General features: G+C 40.8%; 1 protein-coding gene across 7 annotated transcripts in view; it reads right to left on the reverse strand.

The window, feature by feature from the left end:
• Nucleotides 1-25,264, reverse strand: part of TIAM2 (TIAM Rac1 associated GEF 2) — a 166,233-nt gene that overhangs the window by 131,251 nt on the left and 9,718 nt on the right. For 6 of the 7 annotated variants that reach the window (XM_088052690.1, XM_088052689.1, XM_088052688.1 and 3 more), the window contains one exon: nt 4,615-4,757. The exons of the other annotated variant lie outside the window; for it this stretch is intronic. The gene's annotated coding sequence lies outside the window, so the exon portion shown is untranslated. The remainder of the gene's footprint in view (nt 1-4,614; nt 4,758-25,264) is intronic. 7 annotated transcript variants of the gene reach the window in all.

Here is a 25,264-nt window from a genome sequence, read left to right on the forward strand (position 1 = left end):
AATGAAATCCCCTGTAAATTTATTTTCTTTTTGAAGTGAAGATTCTCAATATCCACTACCCATTATTTTCTTTTCTGGATCTCCAGTTTCCAAGAACATTTTGCTATCCTATTTAATATTATCCTGTATTACACAAGCAATGATTTTAAAATCTCATTCTCCAATATGAAAGTATAACATGGTTTTCAAGAGACTACTCTATATGTAAATTCAGCTGATTATTGTAGGGAATATTTGATATTCATAACTTTAAGAAAAAAAAGAGACCTCTCTGGTATACCAGGGTAGAAGACAATACACCAGTAGATCATGCTGTAAGATTTCACAAGACACTGGAATGGTGGAACACAAATGAGAGTCCATCCTCAATCAGGGATGTGCATCTCTGAGCAGACAAAGAGCAGCAGCTGTGAGAACACTGGTTAAGGATGTCCACAGACTGTTGATGACAGTGCTAAGGCTCAGGTGGGAGAACAAGCATCTATCCAGACTAACAGTGACCTCAGTAAAATGCCTCCCAGAGAAATAAAAACACAAATACTCCTTCTGCTCCCATGCTCACACACACAGCACCACTGTTTCTACTGAAGGCTTGGCCCTACAGAGCAGGAAGAACCTGGGGTAATGCTCTCTGTATATCAGCTGCACTACCAACACGCACCTTGCCCCCGTCACCTCGCGTTAGAGCAGGGGAGGATGGGCTCTCCAGAATGATGGATGAGCTGCATCTCACTGGCTGCAGAGTGAGAGCAGACACACTGCTAATTATCCCAGTGGAGTCACAGGACAGCACCCTGTGTGACGCCCTGGGAAGTAGTGCTCCCCCTCCCATGGTCCATGGACCACGGTCCCAACAGCTCCACAGGGAAAAAGGTGAGACTTTGATCCTTTTATCCCAGCACTCTGTCACCAGTGCCAGCTCATAGAGGTATCAAACTGGATACACGTAACAGGGAGAGCTGCCCTGTGGATGGAAGTTTGCATCCTTAAACTCTGTCAGGCATGCCTAATTTCTTAGTGCCATCTTCAGTAAGGCTGGTGATCCTTGCTGACGGTGCAAACCAGCTGTGGATGTGCACACCATGGGGCACGAGGTTGTGACAGAGAACACCAAGGAAACAGGGAAAGCCATGTACAACTAGGAAATAAGGGTAGGTAGTAATTACAGATAGCTAGCTTTGGAGACAGTAATATTATCTTACCTTATATATTTCTTATGGGATAATACTGCAAAAAATGCATATACCAGATTGATTTTCCTAGGAAATCAGTTTCTTAGAAAATTACTCAGTTTATCCACTGTTATCTGTCAATAAGAAATTGTTTCCTGGATACAGAGTTTAACAGCAAGCCACAAGACTTTCATCAGTACACCAGTGTTTTCTTCTGCTTTCTCAGACTGTTTTGAACATTTCCTCTTGTATACACATGAGCAGGCACAGGGGATTGCCCAAATAACCACAAAGTTTCTTTCTGCAATATCCCTACTTCATTTTTGTATGAAGACTAAATGCACACTGTTGATAGCAACATTATATACTACTGAAAGAATTTTTAAGATTACTCCATTCCATAGTTTTCATCAAAATACCAGTGGGTCTTCTTCTCACATTTGATTTGCTTCCTGATCATTCTATCTTGGTGGGTTTTTCCCTAACTTGGGTTAGGGTTATCTTCTAACTTGGTGGGTTTTTTCCCCTCCTCAGTCTACAAACTTGTTTGGCATTTTCTCCTGCAATCAACCACATGAGTAACGCTTTCATTTGCAAAGGAGGTAAATAACCAGGCCTTGCTTTTAATTACATTAAGCTGGGAAAAAATTATTGCAAAAGTCTGCAGATGGAGTGCTGCCCCTTTCCAGGCATTCTCTAGGCTGGCAAACCAGTGCAAGACCTTTGCAGGGTATCAATGCCTTCCTCATGAGATTAAGTTTTAATCCAGCACTATCTTCCAAACATACTTTGCTGGAATACTTCAAGAAGTCCATGCAATGAATAACACTAACAGAGCCTGCACAACTCTGCCTGTTTGGGTGGCTGCTGTAACAAAATTCAGCTACAAAAATGCAGGAACAATGAAACTTGTTACTGCAATTCATAGAGTAATTTCAGGTTGAAAAGCTGAACAGATGGCATTTGTGAGCCTTATTCAATATCTTGGACTTTTTAATTAGATTCCTGTTCGTGTCAGTCTGCTGGTTTACAGCAGGAGACCCCAGATTTCAAAGTAACCTTAGGAATCCCATTGCTCTGTCTGATAGAAACCACTATGCCAGGAAACTGCTGCAGGCACAGCTCCTGCTGCTTCCACCACAGGAACTCATCAGCAGGTAATTAAAAGAACCAAATTAAAGGGACAGTCCAAAAATGCAGCTACGCCTTAGCCAAAATGCAGATTAGAGCTTTAATGCACCACACTGCTTTATAATTTTAGGATGCATTTGGTATGTTTATCATTAGGAATATGTATGCTGTAATTTTTTCCTTCATGCCTTCACGGGGTTCACAAATTCACCTCCTGCCCCTGACAAGCCACCCTGGGTATTCCACTGCTTTTTGGAAAGCTGCATGTGGGCACAATGAAGCAAAATGAAACAAAACATACTGACTGCTAAAAAGCTTAAGTACTTTCAAGGGAATAAACAGTGCATCCCTCCCAAAGCACTGAAACATGGTAAAAAACACCAGCAGACTCAAATGGAACAAATGACCTAACAGACAGTAGTCCCATTAAATTTTAGAATCAGGTTCAATACTTTCTTTTATCAACACAGGTCAAACTAAACCAATCAAACAAACAAAAAACACACACAAAAAAAATATACAAAAAAAAACCCGCAAAAACCCCCACCAGCTCCCAATAGATTGACTACTACAGTAAATTAGGACTTTTATGAGTGCTGCAGTGCATAAAATCTCAGTGACACTTTTAACCTATGGCAATAAAGAATGGCACAACACACTGGAATAGTAAATCTAATTCTATCAATCAATGGCACAGTTTCACAGCTGTCCTTTTATACAAATCAGTTACAAGTTGACTATTTTTGAGTTGTTTCTTTATATTACTTTACCTTTTTGAGGAGGGAAACTCCAGAATTCAGAAAACCTTCTAGACCTGTTGCAATCATGCTCAGCAGAACACTGACCACACCTCCAAATCCATTTTAATTTTATAATATATCCTGAATGTATAAACTGGTATTAAAAATAGCCTGTTTTAGAGAAGAATAGGCCAAATACTCCACTGGCCAAACAACAGCATATGCAGAGTTTGTGCATATTAACTTCTGTGGCATCAGTGCCCTAAATCCCTTGCAGGTGGCAAAACTCTAAGTTGTTACAAAATGTAGATTTTAAAAGAGATGAGTGGGTTACAAAGTAAACTGAATACACAGGTATTTATTTTTAAGTGTTTGAATACTGTATAACAATCAGGTCTAATAATCACCTGCCTGGTATGTGTCCACCAGGGGAAAAAAACCTGTAACTCTGCAACAGATTCCCCTTGTTTACTCAACACAATTTTGCCCCAAAGTATTTTGTCAGGAGAGAAAAAACAATTCTGTCCTAGCATGGAATGAAACCAAATCCCTCTGAAACTGCATCCCTTGCCAGTGGATGTGATCACATTGGACAAACTCCTGGGAAATGAGAAGGAACAGGACGTGTTGAGGTCTAACCATTTTCCTTCCCTGTGATGTGCCAACTGCCCATAGGCTTAAACCTCCTAAAAGGCAGCTTTGTCAGGGCTGTGCAGTGGGGTCCTGCTACAGAGTCCAAACAAGTCTGGATATCGTGATAGCTAGCAGTATACCTGGTGCAGTAGATAGCATGGTATTGACAACAACGTGAAGCTTCTGTTAGTAACAGCAAAAAATGCTGAAGCAATTAAAAATAATGAAAACTTGGATAAACGTTCTCATCACCTGTTTACAAAACATCATGATTAAGTCTTTTAAAATCTCTAAAGCAACTCCTTTATTTCAGATGACAAAACTAAACAGGATGGAGGAAATTTGCCCTATCAGAAGCTCAGATGCACCAGGTCTTTCAAGCCCTCAACCAAAGCACCTCTCTCATGCCGTTCACAGCGTTTCTAACTACAGCAGACAGACATCTGATGATCTCTGGAATTATACTGGTGAGACATCAAGAGTAGGGCTCTCTTTTCTGATAATTTTCTGTCTAATTCTGGAACGATGCACTCTACACCAGAAACTGCTTATCCATTCCCTCTCCTTTGATAAATTTACCACATCATAACATCCCTTTTCCTGCTAAGTATAGAAAACTGCATCTCTGCTGTTTACAGATTTGGAGGCTTGTCTGGACTGAAGTTTTGTAAATACAACCTATTTTGAAGTCACAGGAATTAAAATTTGGATTCATGCCTTGAAAGAAACAGTTCATATAGCCTACATTTCCCCCTGTGCTGATGTTCTCTATTGGTTGATTCTAAAGCCTCAAAAACACCCAAACAATATGAAACCTTAAGAACCAGGGACTAAAGCAAATTTTAACCCGGTTCTATCTGGATCTTGGCCTATTACGTTTCGTAATGCAATTGACCCACTCAGAAATAAACAAACCAACAAAATAAAAACAAACAAACCTTGCATAATTTATTTGCTCTCTAAATGTCTTCTTTCCCTCTGCATCATGAGTGAAAGCACAGAAGGGGGGTGAGGTGTCCTTGTGGCTTCACAAGCTGAAGAACTTCTTACTGGAAGTCCCTATTTTTGTAGCACCGGCAATCTGAAAAACAAAAATTGTTTTGTTAACACTTGTATCCCTAGATACAGAAAATAGAATTAAGGTTTGTTCTGAACCACTGCCAACTACATCATTAACCTTTCCTATAAACAAGCCAACAGCTCTCATGCAAAAAAAAAAAACAGCTAGGAACGTCTCCACTCAGTTCATCCCTCACTTACGCATTCTGCACTCACTGCTCACAGGTAAAAACTTCTTTCTACGTACAAATGGAAAATAGAAGCCAGTAAAACAACACATTACAACCATGTGCTTCAAGAAGAGCTATTGTTAAGCTGCCCAGGTTTCCATCTAGGAAACACTCAACCCAGAAAGGTGGCTTGACACAGGCCAGTACCATCACAGTCCCTTTTCTACAGTGGTGGCCCTAAGCACAAACTGTGCCTGTACCACAATAGGATTGCCTGTTTCCACGTGTTCATGTTTAAAGCTTCTATCAAATCCCAGTCAGGACCTCTGCAAAATATCTGCACATCAGGTATAAAGATCTCCCATGAAGTTCTCTTGCACCAACCAAGCCAGGCTCTGAAAAGCCAGCCACTGCTTTTGAGAAGACTGATGTGGAGCAACCAGCTGCTCTTTTTCCCACATCACCTGAAAATGCTAAGACAGACACCAGCCATCCTCATTGTATGCTCACTGAACAAGTAGAGTGACAAACTGAGCTCCCAAAAGCTGGCAAGGAGAACTTCATGCTCTACAAAGTCTGTAATTTTCATTCTGCAAAGTGTCAGACTGTATTATAATATTTTCTCTGATGTTCAAATTGGCACAGCTGATTTTAAACAGCTTCTTCACAGCACAAAGCACCTTGTCATAAAAATATCCTAATATCGACAATGGTTAAGCTGACATATAGCATAATTAAAACTAACACAAGAATTTTATCATACTCATGTTTCCAAAGACATTGGAGTTAGAGCAAAGCCCTAAACTGACTTCACTGAAAATAAAGGCTGCTCCATTAAAATAAAATGCAAACAAAATAGCAAATAATACAAGTTGCAAAACCACTATACAAAATGGATGAATTAACAGTGGGCCAGCAAAGCAAAAAACAGTATCAGGCTGCAAGTTACACCCAAGAGGAAATGTGAGTAATAAAATGTAACTAATGAAATGCAACTAATAATTCTTTGCTGTTACACCAAAAAAACTACTTGTTAAACTCCAAATATAATACACAGACCAGCTTTGCTGATGGGGGAAGGTGTATCTATCTACATAGAACATCAGACGACCACAGTCCACCTAATCACGGCTGTAACACAGAGCCAAGAGCTGCAGGACAAGGCTGCTAGTGCCATGATTATGGCATTCAGATAACACTGCCATGATCCATGTGCAACAGATACCATCTTTCCCAAAGTTCACAGCACTGCTACCTTGCCCAAACTTTGTTTTTTGTCATACTTCCTTTTCCTGCACAATGGCACAGCATGGCTCCACTCCTCAAAGCCACACAGGGCTTCCTTCGCCATGGGGTTCAGTTCCTGTGCACCAGCATCTAAGACTCAAAACCTGGGGCAATAGCTTGCTCTCATCTGCAAAATCCCTGACCTGAAAAGTGCCCTTTTTCTTCCCATGTTCCAGCTCACTGAAGAGTGCTGCTTGAGCATTTTCCTTTCAGGCCAGAACCACATTTCCAGCTCTTCACAGACATGTCTCCTTTACTAATGGTTTGATAGAGTGACACCTAGTACAGAGCTAAGTGTAAGACCTGTGTCAGGATATACATGTAATTTCAACAATGCAGAGTTAAACTCTGCCCTTAAGGGCAAACCTCACCCTCCTGGATTTTTGCTGGCCCATAACTATAGGGGAATGCAGCTAGCTGTTATTAATACAGCCAGGGTGATCTCACAGTACTCAATCATCACAGATTTGTAAATGTACATCTAAAACATTTCTATCTTTATTGGAACAGGCAGAAACAAGAACACAACATTTATAGCAGGCAGATGGTATACTACTTCTGCTACAACAGAACTGATTTGTAGCAAATTATCTTAAGAGTCCCTCCAGACCAGTCAGGTCTTACTTGAACACTTATTAAGGAAGATGCCCTGCTCTGTTTGAAGAAAACTTCCTGGCCAGGGTAGAGGGCCAAGTTTTTTGAAGTGATTCCAGCTCTCCCAGTAAGCTACCTCTTAGGGAGGTCATGGTGCTCCCCCACAAGCAGTCCATCAAATACTGAAGGAAGTTTGCCATGGTGAATACAAACTTCCCAGCAACACTCTGCCAGATCTGCAATACCCATCTCCCTGGATCTGCAGAGTCTTGAATAATAAGGCTTAACATAAGAAAAATCTATAGGGTAGAATATTGCTCCATACATACAGACCTTTACACATTCAAGTATCTTTTTCTAGGAGGTTAGGAGGAAATGGGCATCTTATACCAGTGACCTCACAACACTCTTCTCTTTTTCTTTTCCCCAAAATGTCTTTAATACCAACAATTCCCATTAAATTTCTATTAAGGGCAAAGCACTTCTGAAGGAATCAATCTTAAAAAAAAAAAAACAAAAAAAACCCCAAAAACTTTCACATGTCAAAAAAAAAAAAAAAAAAGATAAAGTAGTATTTGAAAAAGAAAGAACTGCTGTACTAAATTACAGTCACATAAACCTCACATATCCCAGACTGAGATTTTTGCCTCCTGCCAAGTAACAAAAATCCCATACACTAAGCATGGCATATACAACACCCTAGGCTCTGTTTTTTAGTTAAGGACAGACAGGTAGGCACAGCTGTGAAAGTCTTAACAGCATAGATTAGGCAGTATGTGCTATGGTAACAACCTTGGTTTGTCATTCATCTTGTACTCACATTTTCATTTTCCTGCTGAACAGGGGGGGTACACAAAAATAAACACCAGCAAATGGCTAGCAGGCATGGCACTGCAGCAAAGTCCTTAGTACAAAGCTACCATGGGCCCTTCCAGCTCTACTGTAAACAAAGAGTAATTACATTATATACACAATAGCAACACTTAAAGAACAGATGTGGTTCCTCAGCTGTGATCTGGGAAGGGCTGTAAAAGCTCAGGGCAGGTGCTGTCTGCACCAGCAGGGAGCAAGCACCTGCTGAGAGGTTTTTGGGGTCTTTTGCTGGGTTGCCAGGCATCATCATTACAAACTATAGCCCCTGGTTAAAGCCAGTGTACAATGATGAGGCGCTGAGCAATTCAGGAAGACAACTCTACAGAAACCTCCATTCCCTTGAGCTGCAGTACATCTGTGTCAAAAGGGAGGTATGAGCTGCTACCAAACCTCAACAGGTCTGGCAAGAAGGGAGCAGAGAAGTGACGCTTATTTTTCATGTGGTTCCCCCCAGGGCTAGCCACTGGTAGATAAACCAAGTACAGCACAGCACCCTCCTGTAAAATGCACTGCAAACAGCTCTGTAGGATATACATCCAGACCTTGCCTTGTCAATCTCCAGAGACAGAGATTTCAACTTCATCTGTGACACCTGTGTTCAACCAACCAGCTGTGAATAGCTTGTGGCAGATGTCGCAGCTTTCTGCATCAGTTTGCTCCACATGGTTTTCTTGGGTTGCCATCCCTCCCCTTTCTCCTAGAGAAATTTGGGGATAGTCTGCAGATCCTGCTGGAAAGCTGCTCCTGCTCACAGAAAACAAACAAGCAAACAAAAATCCCACAACTTTTTCAGCCCCATTGAACAACTCCAAATGCACCACATGTCATACTGGACACAAGAGAGTACATTTACACATCCAGCATATAATCAGCTCCTGGGAGCCCAGGCTGCCCAGGGACACACTGAGCTTCAGCTCTGTTCAGGGCCAATAAATCCTCTTGGGAAGAATAAATCCTCAGGGACCACTGACTGAGCACATCCATTCAGCCTGCCCACAAAGGCAGGGCAGTGCCACAGCATGCAGCTCTTCCCAGAAGGCAGGAACCATCTGCACAAGGAAAGCTGGACACGACTTCCCTCTGCCTGGGTGCTTGTTTCAAGAAATCTCCCATTCCCAAGCCAAGTTTCAGGATCTACCCTAACTGCTATGTCAGAACAGAGCTGAGCAGACACTTATGTCTGGGACGATCCAAAGCATTTATTTCCCCACCTTTCTTGCTATTTTCTAAATGTATTTCTGAAAGCACTTGATTTTGTTTTCTTATTTTTGTTGATTATTTGTATTTCAGAGGCAACACACAAACAAAAGTTCTGACCTTTTTTCTAACCTTTAACTGATCATAAGAGAAAAAGGAACATCTTATTAACACTACTTTCCCTTAATACACTGATATTACACAAAACTAATGATCATCCTCTAAATCGTCTCTCTACTCAGCAATTTAATTAGAAAGATGATCATTGATTAATGCACTTGAGTTACCTGAAGAAGGTGTGACTGAACACAGATCACTCAACCACTGAGAAATGTACATTAATTACTTCTGCATTAAGCTGCTTTCCTTTTTATTCCATTTCAACAGAAGGAGCAAAACCTCACAATACAAATAACAAAACACCAAGCTTTCAGTCTTAAACTTCTGAGATTATTTTTATTTTATTTTATTCTTTAGGAAGTCTCACAATTTTCTTACTTTGACTTTCATAGTCATCTACTTTTTCTTTTAATTATAATTTTACAAAATAAACACACCAAGCCTGGAGGTTCAATATGCATTTGCAAAGCTCTGCCAAAGACCTGCAGTCCTGAATTAGTTGGCTTGGGCAAAGAAGTAGGAATGACACTGATACTCTGCACTGAATGAGCACAGCATTAAGTGCATACCACAATTGAAACCAGGTATGCTCCCAGCCAGTGGTTTCAGTGTCCCCACCTAGGAAGACAGTAAAATAATTTTTTTAAAAGGTTTTCTCACCCTTTTTTAACATCCCACTAAAATTCCTCCAGCCACAGGCTGGTCTACAGCCTAATCACGAGACTTTTATCCCTGAAATGCAGGTAAGGCTTCCTTGACTGTAGCTCTGCACCGTAACTCATGTTCCCCTTAGTCTGGAAAAGATCATGCTTCATCTGCCCTTAGAGCCACAATTCTGTCTGCAGATGTTCTGAACAGCCTCAAGGACTGGCTAACTTTTCTCTTTCTGTGAAAATCCCCTCCTGGTCTCTACTCATGAATATAAATCATTCCCATATCATGACCTTCTGCTTGCCCACTGCCCTGAGACCAAAGTAGACACCACTTCTTTACCACAGGCTGAGAGACAAAAGCCCCAGGTGATTTCAAGCAAATAATCCTCCTGCTGCTCTGTCTCCCTTTGTCCAGGAAGGTCCCCTGAAAAGTGGCAGGTAGAGTTGGTGACTCAGCTTTAGGAGCAGCCTATTCCTTTTTCTGGTCACCACAAAGTGACACTAGGAAGGCAGACATGGGACAGACCAGAAAACCAGACTAGGCAGAAAAGGAAGAGCAGAGATTTCTCTTCCATGTCCTAAATTACATGTTTCATATCATCTCTTCTCCTGTGCATGCATCTTCCCACACTTGGCATTATTTATTCACTTTCAAAGCACAAGCTACCACACAGGATACAACACAGCCCCACAGATTCCTGGTACAGGGTTAGAAAGGATTTGTTCATCAGTCTCTGTCAACTTAATACATAATCGATACATGGCTCCAGCAAAAGTGGAGCACAAAAGCTGACACTGCATTTTAAGATTTACATTTAAAATTCACATTTTTAAGAAAGCTGATGCATGCCATTTTAAGAGCATCCAGAAGCAATCCACCATGAATCCCCTCCCCTTCTGCCATTATGCCTGGTGGTGGAAAGGTTTTTTCCTCAAATTGTTTATTTCAAAGTTATTTTATCATCAGCTATGGAGAAAAGAAAATAAGCCTGTGCTATTGCAAAGGACTAGGAGCAATAACTAAATCTTACTGAGGCTTCTGATGGTTTTGCCAAGACCCACAGATCATGTCAATGATACAGTTTTGAAAACAGGATGACCAATAGGGAAAGGACAGAGAAATTGAGAATTGGGCCTGACCTATGTGAGATCCATCAGAAACCACAGCTTTCTAGTGCTAAAGGGATTAGAGCTGCATAGAGCACAAGCGATAGATGCATAAACCCCACCACCAACTCTCAATTTCAAAACATTTTTGCAGTGAGGCAACTTAAGAAAAATAAACATTCCTAGCCAGGCAGAGATCAGTCATAAACCTTTTCTGAAAGGGAGATGAACTCTCTTGTTGTTATTTAAAGCAACACTATAAATCAGGCCAGATCTATATAAAGCAACACTATGTGCTTAAAGCAACAGTGGCATTATTCTGTCAGAGCTCAGGCAGAACACCCCAGGAAAGACACACAATATCTGGTAATGCTCAGGGCCAAAAAAATTTTAAAACAAATCCAAAAAAACCCAACTAACCCAAAGTCAAAAATAACAAAACCCACAAACAAACAAAACCTCATCCCCACCCCCACCCTCCCAAAAGAAACCCTTCAAAAGAACTGAAAACTGAAAAAAGCTGGGGATTTCTGTGAAATTCTCCATCAAGCTAACAAAAACCAGCAAAATTATGCATATATAGAAAGGCAAGCCTCATTTTCTGTAAAGCTACCAACATAATCAACAGCTCATTACTCACATTTGGTGATAGATACCATATTTAACAATTATATATCTACATTTTACAAATCACATGCAGGAAGAAATGCTTCAGAAAATACTCTCTTACATTTTCCCAAGTATTTAATTTTCCCTCTTCCAGAACAGTCATCTGGTATAAATTTTTGGACCTTACATCATGCACAAGAAAATAGCCTAGTATTTTAATTCTGCATTTACATCAGAACATTCATAATTGATTAAAAGCAACAGAAATGGTGAGGGAAAACAGCTTCAAAGTATTAGCCTAAAATATAGACCCAACTTCAGGCTCTTTTGTTTAAATGTTTTGAAAAAATTCAGCACATCAAGACAAACATAAAGCAGAACACTGCAGCCCCTCCCTCTCACCTCAGCACCCAAACTCCCTGGGTCATCCACCATTAGTTCCATCTGACAGGCAGACAAACCTATAATTTGTCCCACTGATTAACGCTATCTAAGATTTTATAACACAGGGTCCTGAACTGCCTAATTGTTTTAGTTCACTCTAACAACCCTTACATTTTTCTTCAAAATAAAGAGACTGAAGTGACGCAGACGACAGAGTTTCCACTCACGTAAGTTTTAATTAGTGGCATTTTTGTTGGGAGCATGCTTTGAGATGGGCAGTCACTATGTTAAGGGACAATCTTTACACACTATCCTAATAACCTGAAGAGGCTGAAAATGCTGAATAGTGTATCACGAATACTGCAAGGACATCCATGGCAACACGCACTTCTGGGTGTGAAATGCATGTTTGAATGGTGGTAAAATATTGTTCTTTATCAGGGCTTGCGCAAGAAATCAGCAGAAGGATTGTAAGAACAACTAGTCGTTTATACTCTGCAAACAATTACCTATTTGCTGCAACCCTGGTCTTAGCCTGCTGACTTGGCCAACACTAGAGGCTGGCGAGTGCTTCCCTCTTCCTTTCCACCTTACTTGTGCAAATATAAACTTTCCCTTTCAGAAAAGCTCCTAGTGCCTCTCGGGGATCATGACTGAGAAGGCAAAGATCTAAAGCACTTCTCACTCGGAGGAGTATTTTGTGTTTTCTGAGCAAGATTAATATTTTAAAAGGTCTTGAGATAGGGAGAAGCAAGAGTTCTCAATTTCCTTATAAATGTGAAGGAACAAGAAAATGGGAGGAGGTAACCCAAACTCTATGAAGCCTTTAGAGTCTGGCTGGAGCAGTGCTGATGTATCAGTAGCAACTTCATTCCCATCCCATGGAATAACTAAGACATGACTTGAGTCTTGCCACCACTCTCAAGTCCTAACCTTTGTTATCCTGGTTTCTTAAACAGCTTGAAGATGTCATGCAATGGATTATTGGTTTTATTGGTTTATTGCAACCTTAATAAAATTCCCCAGTAGTATTTTTATGCTTAGCTGTTTTTAAACAAAGCAAAGAGATCCATCCCCTTTATGGAAGTCACAATTCCAACACTTGCTCCTTTAAAATAACAAAGAATTATCAGTACAATACTACAGAGTCTCCTCCAGCCTGGGAGCAAATAAAAGTAGAAGACAGAAGTTCTTTTTTGAACCTTGTTCCCAAACTTTGGGCATCACACCTCTCAACCCCGACACTCCTGAGAGTAATATAAGAATTTAAGTATAAATTCTACTCTCAGCTTTATTAGAATTAAGAGCATGAATGATGACTAGTAAAAAAGTAGTAATTTTTCAATTACTGCCTCAAGTATGTCTTGGCATAAAGCTTTAGTGAATTTGGAAGACTATTAAGCACCCAGATACCTTTTCCTCCAACAAAGCAGAGGCAGCGGGAGTCATGGACTTACCCAGGTGGGTGTTCAGTACCACCCATCATTATCATCACCCCAGGCACAGACAGAGGCTGGTAAGGTAGAAGCCCATTTTATAAAGTGGGAGTATTCAGTGATTGTATCAGCAAACTTCAAAGCTGCTCTTTCGAGCACGTGCAGATAACAATTTTCGCCAACTCTGGCAGGTTGGTAGATCTGTATTAATTTCCATGGGGCTGCAAAAGGCACCCTGATTCCCCCTCTACTCCCTGAAGGTATAACAATGCTGTGAAGGAATGACTGGCTAAATAAAGTTGACAAATCTCTCTAAATTTCTGTAATGCATTCTTTTAAAAACAGTTGGAGTTCTTCTGTTGAAAATCTTTCCAAGAGGTTTCTGCCTGAAGCAGAAAAAACACTTAGGAAATTTTTTGTCTGAATGACTGAAGGCTAGCCAGAAGTAAACACAGGTGAAAATATGATGTTAGAATATGGGAGGCATGCTTAAGGGTGCTCCTACAACCTCTATCGACCATGTTTTATATCTAATACCATGTAATGCAGTTGGAAGCATAAAGACATAAAAACAGCTTTAAAACCCTAATGGCCAGCCCTTTCTGTTGCTGTTCCTTCAGTATTTTAAACATGGGAAGGCTGGATTACTGCAGTTTTAGCTATACAAAGTATGAAACATCCAGATTCTGTGCTGAAAATCCCTCTCTTGGGATCTGAGGCCAGGAGAGGACCACCTGGTCCAGCCAGTCCTGCTACCAGCAGCCAGGCACTGCAGACATCTGGTCACACAGTCAATCCATCAGTCCACATCATGACTCACAAAACACTTCATGAGATCTGAAAGGAACCTGCAGCCTGCAGAAGGGGACCAAGGCCAGAGACACAAAGTGTATGAGAGAGCAAGAGACTGAAGACCTCAAAAATGTCCCATCACAACGTGAGATTTTCTGCACTAAAGGACACAGCTCTATTGCCAATCCCCATAATCCATGAAGCAGACAGACAAAAAATTAACCTGCTAACTCCTAAAAGGGAATTTTGAAACAAATTATAGACAGCTCACATCATAAATCACAGAGGTCCTTTGCCAACCAACCACATCTCTCTGGGTTCCTAAATCAGTGCACCCTACACCACCCCTGGCACCACAGAGTCACATCCAAAAGATGACATTGAGCAAAATCCCTTCTGGATATAACCCTCTCCACTGTGCACATGGAGAGGCTGGAAGATGAAGCTCCTAATTTAGGCACCTCAGTAGATTGCTTGCCTAAAGTAAAATAATTCTGAGCCACAGAGTAACTCTTCTACTTCTTTCTGAGCAACAAAAAAAGTAGAAAGAAACAAAGAGGAAGAAACTGTATTTAGTAATGAAAATGTAATTTAAGAGGCTGACACCCTGTTAAAAACTTAGAGTTATAATGAATTCCAGGATTCATTCAAGTACTCCATTCTTAAAAAACACTATAATGAAAGGCTTACATATGAAATTCAGTAGTAATAACTTTGGGGTCAAATCCATAATGATTTGTTTGGCAAAGCTTTCACTGACGACACTTAGATGTGATTTCCATGGGTGTTCTGCCTGAGAAAGGGCCTCGAGATTGGCCCACACTCTGTATATTTAAGTCACCTCAGCCCCAGCATTATACAGCGCCAAGCAGACACAAACCCCAGCATTATTTAAACCATTTGCACACCAGAGTCTCCAATTGCAGGGTGCAAAAGCCAGCAGGAAGCATTGATCATTCCTTTAGCAGCAAACAAAAATGTAATTTTTTTGTTACTTGGCTTTCTTATGATATCATTTACCTTCTATAATAGCAGTTGCTTTATTTAAAATGTGGATTTGCACAGTATTCAATTTGCCAGTTTCCACATATAGATGTAAATTTACTGAAATAGCTGTTCACAAAATCCAAAGCCCAAGGGTGGAGTCCTAAAAATAAATACATGCAGTTTAAGTTCTTTTATATCCATACATGATAAGAAATCTGGTACTATTCTGGTGAGCCATAAAAGGGGAGGAATGGTAAAACCACAAACAGGAAAGCAGAAAATAAAAATCCGTATCTTTTGCTCTACCCTTTCAAAATTGCATGGATACTTCAATGCAACAATTTGGCTACGTGTTTCAAATGTTGGTTTTTCAAAGTATTTAGCCATATAAACTACCCTTTTGTTTCTGTTGGCTTCAAATGTTACTAGGCTCATGAATTCTTCCTTACGTCTTATTATTCAAAAAAAATACAGCCAACGCTGCCTTTATGGAGAAAGAAAAACCTGAGTATCATTTTCCAGTTAACTCTTCTGGATCTGCATGAAAGTAAAATCAGCAACAGCAATCTTAAGCCGGGTTTTCTAACCACTGCACCTAATCACTACCTTTTGGAGTATTTTATTTCTCAAGCTGTACCATAGAAAAATCTCTGCAATCACTACATAAACTCAAGTCACAAGAGTGGCAGTGCACACACTAAAAAACTTATAATACTCTGGTACCCAAAGAAACAAGAAGCAGCAGTAGGTGACACTCACTGCCCTACCGAATACCACAACCCCAGAAATATTTCAAATAGAAAGCTGTATGTTAATTTGAAGAACTTATATTAAGCCAGACCTGATCTCACACTTTTCAAATGCGAGTATTTCAGCAAATGCAACCATCAATGGCACATTATTATAAAAGGAAATTTGACAGTTGTCACCTTCTTAATCTTTCAACTATTCAGTCTTTTGTCAGGCTTCTGTAATCCAGGACATCAATGACTAAATAAGCAATTTGTCTCCACTTCCATATTTCCGCTTATTCCATCTCGCACTCAAACGACCAGCAGGTCAATGTCTTTACAGCCAACAGCTGTCAGTCACTATCCCATCAACAAGTCCATGAAAAGGCTGTATCAAACACCAGCCCCTTTATCTTTAGCAGGGATAAAGAAAAAACAAAACTGAGGTCTACCCCCTTAAATACCACGTGTACACGATTTGCAGGTCTTTCCGTTCATTTCCTGGAACCTTCCCTCCTGTTGTGTTCTTCAGGACCAGAGAAGCCAGCCAGGAGGAACTCCAGATGACTCCAAACAGAAACATATTTTCCCTTGCAAGCATCTAAGTTTCTCCACCCGAGCTGAGGAATGAACTCCACAACACAGCAGCGAAAATGTGCACGCTGCTATTTTTCTCAAGAAGCGCTGCCCATCCCAACAATTCCTGGATGAAAAAACAGCATTCAAACAACAAAATCATAAGTTTATGAGTTGAATCTTTGGTCAAAGAAACAAGATTTCTTCCAACTTTAAGGAATGTGACAATAACAGCACATCTAACCCCATTCGATAAGTGGCAGGCAATTCTCCATATAAGGAGAAAAATGTGCTAGTGTAGCTCATGAAACACTGCTAATTCCCTCCCTGTTCTCAATATTCAAGAACATAAATGAACATATAAATCAATTTTGTAAGGAAACCTTTTGCTTACTTGCAGCTATAAACCATCTAGACACCGCTCGGCACATGAATAATTTTGAACTTAACTATTTAATTCCTTCTAAACACTTGGTATTTGTATCACAGCAGTGCATAAATTCATGTAAATGTGAGAAGTCCCACCCCCATTCGATTCCTAAATTCCCTTAATACTTTACCACTGCCCAGTTAGCCTGTGCCTTCCAGCCCCTTGACTAATCATGTTGCTGATGGGAGGCCAGGAGAGCAGCCAGGGGAGGGCCAGAAGGGCTGGGTGAAGCCCGGCAGCCTCACACAAGCACCACTCACACTCCTTCTGCCAGCACCGGGATATTGGCACAGCACTGTGCTGCCACTGCTAGCAGCTCCTGTCTCAGCTCTGATTGTCCCACATCTCCACGTAACAGCAACAGAAACATAGGAGGCATGTGCCCAGCTGTGCACCACACGAAGATTGCTGGCATTACTCACTAAGAGACTGAGGAAAAGACTTCCATTGATTTTTACGAGCTCTCCACCAGAATGCAAGCCCCGAGGAAAGCTACTTTATACGATCCTTCCCCCTCAAACAAGTTATAATATCTGCAAAAGATGTATCAGTCCTGGCAGTGAAATTCACTTTGTTTTGTAGTTCCACATCCCAGCCCCTCCCACACCCCCTTCACTTTTTTTTACACATTATTAATTATTTTAATGGTCTAATAAACTGCACAATGAACTCTCTAGGTGTTTTTTTCCCTAAGGAATGATGTACCAATGACCAGTAGAGCATAAGAGACAGGAGATTCAGAAGTCCTCAGAGGTCTTTTGAAAACCACTCAAAGCTGACAGGATTACCAGGGAACAGAAAACATCCTGAAATCTTGTTGGCAATGCTGAGATGTGAAAAAAAAAAAAAAAAAAAAAAGATTAATATAATTAAGTTATTAAAAAAAAAAAACCCCAAAGTTGATTAACTACTCTGGAGAAGTTGCACTCTATAAGTCAGTGACTTGTATGAGAGGCACAGAGGGGAAGTTTCTACACACACTGCACATATACATATCAAATGTGGGTGGGAACAGTGGGAAAACAGTTCACTATTTCCTTGTTCTTTAACAAGAAGACATAGGGAAGTTTGATCATTTTAGCCACAGAAATTTCAGAAAAATCAGATGATAGCTTCAGCTTGCCAGTCTTCCCAGCTTATCCACATTCAGCCATCTTGTGGTAACCCCTGAGGCAAGAAAATGCAACATGATGTGCTAAGAAGGCACCACAGACCAATTAATTGCTATCAAAAATGTAGGCTTTTGTTAGTCAGAGATTCTTGTTTTGCTGACTTTTTTTGCACATCATCATCCATTGCACTACCATGTAAAGTAGCACAGCCCATGAAACACTATGAGTCAGCAAATTATCATAATGATATGCACCCGAATTTAGAACTTGAATTGAACTGTTTGCTGTGTTCTGCAACAGAAAAAAATAAATAAAAAAATCAGGAGAATGTTATTTAATCCTTACAGAATAGCTCTTTTAGGCATGTTTACAGTCATTCACATCTAAGACTCTCATTTCCTGGAACCTTATCTAATCTAAATTCCATATGGAAGATTTTAGAGGTATATGAAGTTGCATAAAAATTAACTACACTCCAATTCATTCAGATAAAATAAAACTGTAAATTTAATAGTGATGAAACTAAAGTTGTAAAATTATATCTGAACTAGCAACAAAAAGTTCAGACCTTTTTGTACAAATTTCGTTTTAAATGACCTATTATATAGCCTTAATTCAGAGGATAACTCTGATGTGGCTTAGTACAAACATGCTTCTAGTTGATTCACTTTTTATTCAGGGAATGCAAAAGGGAATGTCTATTATCCATGTGATAGCAAAGACCTCACATGGCTAAACCACAAACTTGGAGCTTTTCAGGGTTTAGCTCTTAAAGCTTCAGAGATTATGGCTCCTGATCCAAAACCAGTTCAGAAAGCATGGCAGGAACCAGGATAAGATACAGTAGAGAGAACTTCAGTGTATCTTTACAGATATGGCTTCTCCATAAACTTCCCATGAACTTTCGAAGACACCATTTAATCATTCCTATCTTTTCCCTGCAAAACTTGTATATATACATATATATATGTGTGTGCGTGTGTACAAAAAACTGTATATATCAATAACACATACAAGAATAAAATATTATGTACACTTATTATAAAATGCCAATAACAATTGGAAAAAATTTAAACCAATAATGAATAATTATGAATAACCTCTGTACCATAATACCAAGTGAAATATGGCAAACAATGTATTAGAGATTCCATTTCTACTAACAACCTCAACTACAACAATTCTATAAAGAAATCCATAAGGATGAAAGCAAAAAGCCAACAGCAAAACATAAAAGCTCTCCATGAAAAGGTCTTTGTCTGAGGAAGATAACTGCACAATAAGAACTTCCTATCTCAAGAGGATATAGAGAATACAAGCGAACAAAAAGTTAATGTTAAGCTCTCATTCTGAGATCCAAAACCAGTTAACTCCACATAGCTGCTTGAAGTATTTACCAAACAACTTTTATTTGGAAGAGTGTCCTCCCTATAACACATAACTCCCACTGAAATTCAAAATACAGCAAGAAATAAAAAAAAAAAGCCATCAGCATGTGGGCCAGACAAAATAAAGTACTGTTCCAAACTGAAGTAAATTGTTATAAAAGAAAAAAAAAAAAGTTTAAATGGCTGTATTAGTCAAGCACAACTCAGACACTGGAAAAATCTTGTATTATGATTTTGTGGTGGGGAAAAAGTGGTAGTAAATGGAAGTATTTTAAATAATCTGGACACGTTTTTTGGTGATTTAGCCCCATTTGTTACTCTTCATAGCTGTCAAGCTGGAAGTCTAAATTTCTACACCAGTTTTATACAAGTAAGTAAGTAGTAGATTAAGAATCAATCTGAATTGGGTGAATGAAATATGTCCCCTCCTTTACATCTGGGACTTAACGTTCATAAAGTGCAAGAGAAAAAATGTAATTGACTAAAGTCAGACTTGAAAGCAGCAATAAAAACACACTCTTTTCACCTGTTCTTAGATCTGAATACACAGTCATTTGTAATACAGGGTTTAGTGAATGATCTATCAGTATTGGCCTCGGGTGACACTCTCTCCTACAGAGATAACTGTGCACGTGGACACCTTGCAGGACACGTTCTCTAATAAAAATGTTGGCTCAGAGATTTGACAGTGACAATTCACCACAGATATTTTCACCCTTAGAAATATACCAACAAAAGCTAAACTGTTTTATGGTACCAACCCCACCATGTATCATTCCAGGAAACATTTCACAATAATAACATTGCTGATGGCCAAATACTGAAGCCAATCCCGATCCTGCCAGTGAAGGGCTGCCTCCTAGCAGTGCATATTCTGATCTCCTGCCCAGCCTAAATTTTAACTCCAGGGACAGGGCACCCATCCTTTCCCCAAAGAAATGTTCTACTATTTATGAGGTCTGATTGTAAAGATCACCTTTTAATTCAGATTACACTTCCTACTAAGCTTACTACTTTGAATTTTTACCATTCATAACCCCTCAGAGTGTCTTAAGTAATAGCCCCTTACACACAGGAGTTACAGCTTCCAGGGGTGATGATTAGCACTTGAGCTCTCCCTCCCCATGTCCACTTTAGCCAAGCTAACCCACATTCACATCTTACTTTACACCATCTGAACCAGACTCCAGTAAGCAATCATTTGTTACTCTTGTTATAGATGCTGCCCAAAATAAACACAATGTCCTAAACACCACAAATTTTTAGACCGCTGTGAAGTGCCCGATAGTTTATATACACTATATTCCTTCCTACTGCTGCAATGCCCTGACCTGAAGGCAAAAACCTTCATGGAGCCCTACAACAACTGCAGCACCCAGCAGTGTTACACCCTCCTCGACTTCTGTAATTCAATTTCTGGTGGTCAGTCTATGTTTCTGTAAAACACTAGTTTGCTGGGCAAGAATATTCCATGTCTCTGCAATCACTACTGCCAGACTTCTGCCTGGTCCCATCTTCCCCTTGCTCCAGTTGTTCTCCACCTCAGCAGCATGCCTCAAATTCAGCTCCATCTCTCTGACACTTAGATCACCCTGAAGGATTTGCAGAGCATCTTGAACCATTTACAAGTATCAATGGTTTTCCTCATACCTCTCCAGAACAATCTGGTGCTACTTTTAAAGAACACACTGGAGACCATCAGGCACATCCCTGCATTGCCAACAGGGAGGGAAACCAGCACCGGGGTCAGGCACAGAGGCTCTACTGAAGCCTCATCTGACACCACAAAATTAGTAAAATCTTTTCCATTCACAGTGGCAACAGGCAAAATACAAGGCAGCGAAAAGGATCTGTGGCTTTCTAATATGCTACTCAAAATATCTGCTGATGGTCATAAGACAGAAAGAATATGCCAAAAAAACTGTATGATGTAGTCAGTTGGCAAATGGGGAAAATCACACACAAAATGAAATGCATTCAGCACTGTAAAAGTGGGGCTGGGGGAAATTCCTGGTTCTCCATATAAGGATCCAATATTTTTTCAATTTGCCAACATAGCATAAAGCACATAAAAAAAAAATCTTAAAATTCTAATGTTAACCATTAAGAACATTTTTTACAATATTTCTCAAGAATGTTCATTTTGTACACCCGTGAGTCCTGATTTTATAATTTGCAGCCAGTCTAAATTAAAAACAAGAGGTTTTTTTTTTTTAACTTCTCCATATAAAATGTCAACCACCTTTTTAATTGAGAGCTAGAAAAGTGTAATTGAGAATTATTAACCTCAAGCACTCATTAGTGACAAATCCAAACCCCAGCTGAACGCAGCCCTAATAGGATTAAGGAGACATTCAGGATGATGTATGTAGACCTGGAATGCAAGAAAAGCTGAAGAAAAATCTGTATCTATCCGCAGAGCAAGGGTCAGACAAAGCCCAGGAAGGAGCGGTACTTTGGTACCAGACGTGCACACGCACTTTTCCTGGTGCCTCCCTCCCCGTGTTGTTGGAGCTACAGATACTACCCACAGGCACCCTCAGGGCTGGAGATATCACTGCTGGGCTCAGAAGCTGCAACGTCACCCAAGCTCCCACGGGAAGAAAGCAGGGAATGGCTGGCCATGCTCCTCATGACAAGGCATTTCCAAGAGCACAGCAACCCTCTGCCTATTTTTAATGGCTCTTTGTCACTTCCCCTACCACACAAAACTCTTCAACAAGTGAGCTGTTTGGTCCACCGTGTCTACAAAAACCACACGTACAGGTAAGCAGTTCTGAGGCTGAATTTCATGGTCTCAAGGTCCTTCTGTGAGCATCAAAATCATCGAGCATGAGATTTCCTATTGATCACATGCCACTGGCTGCACATCTAAGGAGGCTCAGGAGGGTAAATGATTTTTTTTCCCAAGTCAATTTTAAATTGGCTTCCTAAATTGTCTCCAGATCCTTTCCAGACAGCAGAATGGAAATAATTAGAGGTGGTTGGAAAATGGAATTTTTGTCCTGTGGGGAAAGTCTGATAGTCCTCTACTTTTTTTTTTTGCTAACACAGGCCAAAGTGTAAAAGCCTTAAAATATTAAGTAGAGCAAAATACTGTAAGGTATTCTGAAACAGCATCCTGCATGAACTGCGACTTATTTTGTTGCTAGAGAACAACTCATTCCTCACATGGGCACACTAGCAGCTCACATAAATGCTCAGATTTTAGCCTGATATTCTTTCTACTCCCCAAGACCACAGGGCAGTGGCTAGCACTGTTGACAGAAGCTCACCACACATCTCATCCTACTCCTCTTGCTGTATGGACTAGACAGGAAGACAGTAGGAGCTGCAGAAAATCACTGCTCCCTTGTTCACCTTCTGGAAACAAATATAAATTGAGGATTGGGTGAGAAGGTGTCCCCCCCCATTTTAAAACAAAACTCTGCCAGTCTGAAGAGATTTATTCTAACTTTTTCTGATGTGCATGTGGAGCCAACAGTTTCCCACTACCCAGATGCAGAGTAGTCAGGGATGGGAGCTGAGATACCATGGGTAAGTACACAGAGAAGTGATCTCTAAAAGTCATTCACAAACTGTGAGCAAGAGTAAAAGGGAAATTCGCTCTCAACAGCTCTTATGGACAGGAACACAACCTCCCTTCTATTCTCCATGTACAGCACTATGCCTGTTACTGCCTAACCAGAGATACACTGTCACACCAAGGAGCTGGGTAACTATGTCAAGTAAAACTTTTTTTTCCTGACACCATGGAGATGGCTGCTTTATGCAAGTCATCCAAGCAGAATGCATCATGGAAAACCTTCAGTGCCATCACTCTGTTAGGGCTCCTCTCTGCAGCTGTTTAACTGACAGAGCCATGGAAATCCTGAGTGCATGCGACTTCTGCATAATTTAATTCCTGGCTTCAAGTGCCTTTGACTAGTACTCCTGATGAGGATGACACCTCTGTCTGTAACTTGCTCTCAGTTACTGTCCCCTCAATGCAACTTTCCACTGTACAGCTAAGGAGATCTTGGCATCTCTTCCTCTCCAGGTCACCAGGAGACTGCTCCGACGGGAGCCTGCAGTGTGCTGTCCAAATACAGCTGAGGCAGACAGGGCCTGAAGCACAAAATGGCTAGACATGACCACCAGAAAAATTGCTTATTCCATTGTATCTTGCTTTCTCCAAATGCTCTTTCCAAGCCAGACCAAGGTAGCAGGGGAAATAAAGGAGTCCTTCATTACACAAGGGGAAGGGAGTAATTGCATCATTTCAAAATTTTCACCTCTGCTAACCTTCCCCCATGGAAATGCTGCTTCCAATAAACTTTATACTAAAGACTGCAGAACCTCCAAGTACAGGGCTCAAAAAAGAAGGCTTGATGAAGAAGGTGAAACACTGCAGAAAAGTTGTTCGGTACATTTGACTTAGCTGGCCACCATTTTGGGAACTGGCTGGAAAGTGGCCCAGCAGAAAAGAACCTGGGGGTGCTGTTTGACAGCCAGGGTGTGTTCAGGGGGCCAAGAAAGCCAATGGCATCCAGGCCTGGATCAGCAATAGTGTGACCAGCAGGAGCAGGGCAGGGATTGTCCCCCTGTACACAGCACTGGTGAGGCCATACCTCAAGTCCTGTGTTCAGTTTTCCCAATTCAATAAGAACATTGAGGTGCTGGATTGTGCCCAGAGAAGGGCAATGGATGTCATCTGGAGCGCAAGTCCCATGAGGAGCACTTGAGGGAGCTGGGGGTGTTTGGTCTGGAGAAAAGGAGGCCCAGGGGAGACTTTATTGCTCTCTACAACTGCCTGAAAGGAGGCTGTAGCCAGGTGACATTTGGCCTCCTCCCAGGAAAACAGCAACAGGACAAGAGGACATAACATTAAGCTGCACCAGAAGAGATTTAGGTTGGACACAAAGAAGAATTTTTTTCACTGAGAGGAAGGTTAAGCATTGGAATGGGCTCCCTAGGGAGACAGTGAAGTGTCTCCAGAGGTGTTTAAGAAATGACTGGACAAGACACTTAGTGCTATGGTCTTGACAAGACCTTCAGTCAAAGGCTGGACTCAGCTTTGGAGGTCTTCTCCAACCTTAATGATTCTGTAATTGCTTCCTCCTCTTTTTATTTTTCTATACAGTGAGGCAAGTTTTGAGAAGCTAAAAAAAAATCATTAACAAACTCCAAGGTAGTCAAAGAGAGGCAAGATACTAAACCATGCCAGTTTCCTTTCATCAAAGACACAAATCCTCGGGACGTATCTCTAGGTTATAACGCCAGCAGGTTCAAACTTGTTCTGAACAGACACAAGTAATCCCTGCCCACACTTGGAGATAACCAAGAGTCTTTTGAACACTTAGCATGGCTCTGGGCCAAGCTAATAAACTCTGCTGAGCCGCAGGGACATCTCTGTGCCATTACCTCGGGCTCAGCGCAGCTGGCAATGTTCACAGTGCTTCGTGCTGGCACAAACCACAGGCAGAGCTCATTCCTGGCTGCCTTCACTACAGCATGAAGAGGGAAATGCCACCACACTCACAGCTTTGTCTTCAAGCCCTGACTTCAATCTTGGGGCCATTCATACCCATTTATCTGCATTATCCATCCAATAAAAAAAAAATTCAGGCCAGTTTTTTACTCAAATGTCAATATTTTGACATGGACATAATGTTTTTCACCTGAAGGTGATGAAAAGTGTTGCAATGAGAGCCTAACTAAACCAATACGCTTCACTCTTGCTTTGAATTACACTGTTTTACAAGAGCTTTTTCTGTTGAAAATTAGGAATTTACACATTTGCACAAGGCTTCTTAAACAAAACAGTATTCTTATTCAAGTGCTTCTTTGGAATGTTTCCTCAACCCTCTGAAGAGCACATTTTACTGGGTTGGGTGGGGGAGCAGAAAAGGGAATGATGAGACTTACACGTTGTTTACAGAGGGTAGAGCTGCCAGGCTTCTATCCAGGTTTAAGACATACAGCCTTTGAAAGCCCTTATGTCTGGTCTTTGACTCAAAAACGACATCTCTACAGACAGAGGGGTATGGGGTTGTAAAACCAAAGCGTATTTTCTTAACACTGCTCCAGAAATATCCTCTGCT

Source organism: Pseudopodoces humilis, chromosome 3, assembly GCF_049639895.1.
Source record: "Pseudopodoces humilis isolate 2021_Gansu_Grassland_sample_001 chromosome 3, ASM4963989v1, whole genome shotgun sequence".
In the NCBI taxonomy this organism is placed as follows: Eukaryota; Metazoa; Chordata; class Aves; order Passeriformes; family Paridae; genus Pseudopodoces; species Pseudopodoces humilis.